General features: G+C 44.8%; 1 long non-coding RNA gene and 16 other non-coding genes across 18 annotated transcripts; all 17 read right to left on the minus strand.

Moving 5' to 3' along the window:
- Positions 1 to 102: 102 nt before the first annotated feature.
- LOC113475687 lies at positions 103 to 2682 on the minus strand. Of its 2 annotated transcripts, none has more exons than XR_003397435.1 (2): positions 2243 to 2682; positions 103 to 766 (listed from the first exon to the last, which is right to left on the minus strand). It is a non-coding gene; the product is annotated as an uncharacterized LOC113475687 (long non-coding RNA). The 2 variants fall into 2 exon arrangements; XR_003397434.1 differs by lacking the exon at positions 103 to 766 and adding an exon at positions 1664 to 2175.
- Positions 119 to 200, minus strand: trnas-uga. The gene has a single exon. It is a non-coding gene; the product is annotated as a tRNA-Ser (tRNA).
- Positions 276 to 357, minus strand: trnas-cga. Its single transcript has one exon. It is a non-coding gene; the product is annotated as a tRNA-Ser (tRNA).
- trnas-uga lies at positions 433 to 514 on the minus strand. The gene has a single exon. It is a non-coding gene; the product is annotated as a tRNA-Ser (tRNA).
- trnas-uga lies at positions 590 to 671 on the minus strand. The gene has a single exon. It is a non-coding gene; the product is annotated as a tRNA-Ser (tRNA).
- Positions 746 to 827, minus strand: trnas-cga. The gene has a single exon. It is a non-coding gene; the product is annotated as a tRNA-Ser (tRNA).
- Positions 903 to 984, minus strand: trnas-cga. The gene has a single exon. It is a non-coding gene; the product is annotated as a tRNA-Ser (tRNA).
- On the minus strand, positions 1060 to 1141 carry trnas-cga. Its single transcript has one exon. It is a non-coding gene; the product is annotated as a tRNA-Ser (tRNA).
- trnas-cga lies at positions 1217 to 1298 on the minus strand. Its single transcript has one exon. It is a non-coding gene; the product is annotated as a tRNA-Ser (tRNA).
- Positions 1372 to 1453, minus strand: trnas-cga. The gene has a single exon. It is a non-coding gene; the product is annotated as a tRNA-Ser (tRNA).
- trnas-cga lies at positions 1525 to 1606 on the minus strand. The gene has a single exon. It is a non-coding gene; the product is annotated as a tRNA-Ser (tRNA).
- Positions 1680 to 1761, minus strand: trnas-uga. The gene has a single exon. It is a non-coding gene; the product is annotated as a tRNA-Ser (tRNA).
- trnas-uga lies at positions 1837 to 1918 on the minus strand. Its single transcript has one exon. It is a non-coding gene; the product is annotated as a tRNA-Ser (tRNA).
- trnas-uga lies at positions 1998 to 2079 on the minus strand. The gene has a single exon. It is a non-coding gene; the product is annotated as a tRNA-Ser (tRNA).
- On the minus strand, positions 2222 to 2303 carry trnas-aga. The gene has a single exon. It is a non-coding gene; the product is annotated as a tRNA-Ser (tRNA).
- trnas-uga lies at positions 2379 to 2460 on the minus strand. The gene has a single exon. It is a non-coding gene; the product is annotated as a tRNA-Ser (tRNA).
- On the minus strand, positions 2536 to 2617 carry trnas-cga. The gene has a single exon. It is a non-coding gene; the product is annotated as a tRNA-Ser (tRNA).
- Positions 2683 to 2689: the final 7 nt, after the last annotated feature.

Consider the following 2689-nt stretch of genomic DNA (forward strand, 5'->3'; position numbering starts at 1 on the left):
AACAGATTTCGAGTCTGTCGCCTTAACCACTCGGCCACGACGACTACGGTTTGACCAAGAATTAATTTGTAACTGTTCCCAGTAAGATTATCATTTATCTCAAAAATTAGAAAAAGAACGTCGCCGACAGGATTCGAACCTGTGCGGGCAGAGCCCAACAGATTTCAAGTCTGTCGCCTTAACCACTCGGCCACGACGACTACGGTTGCATTAAAGGTTTAATTTGAAACCGTTCCGAGTAAGATCATCATTCATTTCAAAAATAAGAAAAAGAACGTCGCCGACAGGATTCGAACCTGGGCGGGCATAGCCCAACAGATTTCGAGTCTGTCGCCTTAACCACTCGGCCACGACGACTACGGTTTCATCAAAGAATTAATTTGTAACCGTTCCGAGTAAGATCATCATTTGTCTCAAAAATTAGAAGAAGAACGTCGCCGAAAGGATTCGAACCTGTGCGGGCACAGCCCAAAAGATTTCAAGTCTGTCGCCTTAACCACTCGGCCACGACGACTACGGTTTCATCAAAGAATTAATTTGTAACCGTTCCGAGTAAGATCATCATTTGACTCAAAAATTAGAAAAAGAACGTCGCCGACGGGATTCAAACCTGGGCGGGCAGAGCCCAACAGATTTCAAGTCTGTCGCCTTAACCACTTGGCCACGACGACTACGGTTTGACCATGAATTAATTTGTAACCGTTCCGAGTAAGATCATCATTTGTCTCAAAAATTAGAAGAAGAACGTCGCCGACAGGATTCGAACCTGTGCGGTCAGAGCCCAACAGATTTCGAGTCTGTCTCCTTAACCACTCCGCCACGATGACTACGGTTGTATTAAAGGTTTACTTTGAAACCGTTCCGAGTAAGTTCATCATTCATTTCAAAAATAAGAAAACGAACGTCGCCGACAGGATTCGAACCTGTGCGGGCAGAGCCCAACATATTTCGAGTCTGTCGCCTTAACCACTCGGCCACGACGACTACGGTTGCATCAAAGAATTAATTTGAAACCGTTCCGAGTCAGATCATCATTCATTTCAAAAATAAGAAAAAGAACGTCGCCGACAGGATTCGAACCTGTGCGGGCAGAGCCCAACAGATTTCGATTCTGTCGCCTTAACCACTCGGCCACGACGACTACGGTTTCATCAAAGGTTTAATTTGTAACCGTTCCGAGTAAGATCATCATTTGTCTCAAAAATAAGAAAAAGAACGTCGCCGACAGGATTCGAACCTGTGCGGGCAAAGCCCAACAGATTTCGAGTCTGTCGCTTTAACCACTCGGCCACGACGACTACGGTTTCATCAAAGAATTAATTTTAAACTATTCCAGTAAGTTCATCATTTGTTTCAAAAATAGAAGAAGAACGTCGCCGACAGGATTCGAACCTGTGCGGGCAGAGCCCAACAGATTTCGATTCTGTCGCCTTAACCACTCGGCCACGACGACTATGCATCAAAGGTTTAATTTGTAACCGTTCCGAGTAAGATCATCATTCATTTCAAAAATAAGAAAAAGAACGTCGCCGACAGGATTCGAACCTGTGCGGGCAAAGCCCAACAGATTTCGAGTCTGTCGCTTTAACCACTCGGCCACGACGACTACGGTTTCATCAAAGAATTAATTTTTAACCATTCCAGTAAGTTCATCATTTGTCTCAAAAATAGAAGAAGAACGTCGCCGACAGGATTCGAACCTGTGCGGGCAGAGCCCAACAGATTTCAAATCTGTCGCCTTAACCACTCGGCCACGACGACTACGGTTGCATTAAAGGTTTAAATTAAAACAGTTCCGAGTAAGATCATCATTCATTTCAAAAATAAGAAAAAGAACGTCGCCGACAGGTTTCGGACCTGTGCGGGCAGAGCCCAACAGATCTCAGGTCTTTCGCTTTAACCACTCGGCCACGACGACTACGAGTTTAGAAAAAAAATAATTTGTAACCGTTCCGAGTGAGATCATCATTTACCATCCACAAACATTAAGATAAAAACATCGCCCACAGGATTCGAACCTGTGCGGGCACAGCCCAAAAGATTTCAAGTCTGTCGCCTTAACCACTCGGCCACGACGACTACGGTTTCACCAAAGAATTAATTTGTAACCGTTCCGAGTAAGATCATCATTTGTCTCAAAAATTAGAAGAAGAACGTCGCCGAAAGGATTCGAACCTGTGCGGGCAGAGCCCTTAAATTGTCTCAAAAATTAGTAGAAGAACGTCGCCGAAAGGATTCGAACCTGTGCGGGCAGAGCCCAAAAGATTTCTAGTCTGTCGCCTTAACCGCTCGGCCACGACGACTACGGTTGCATTAAAGGTTTAATTTGAAACTGTTCCGAGTAAGATCATCATTCATTTCAAAAATAAGAAAAAGAACGTCGCCGACAGGATTCGAACCTGTGCGGGCAGAGCCCAACAGATTTCAAGTCTGTCGCCTTAACCACTCGGCCACGACGACTACGGTTGCATTAAAGATTTAATTTGAAACCGTTCCGAGTAAGATCATCATTCATTTCAAAAATAGGAAAAAGAACGTCGCCGACAGGATTCGAACCTGTGCGGGCAGAGCCCAACAGAATTCGAGTCTGTCGCCTTAACCACTCGGCCACGACGACTACGGATTGACCAAGAATTAATTGGTAACTGTTCCCAGTAAGATCATCATTTGTCTCAAAAATTAGAAGAAG

This window comes from Ciona intestinalis, unplaced genomic scaffold, assembly GCF_000224145.3.
Source record: "Ciona intestinalis unplaced genomic scaffold, KH HT001148.1, whole genome shotgun sequence".
Taxonomy (NCBI): domain Eukaryota; kingdom Metazoa; phylum Chordata; class Ascidiacea; order Phlebobranchia; family Cionidae; genus Ciona; species Ciona intestinalis.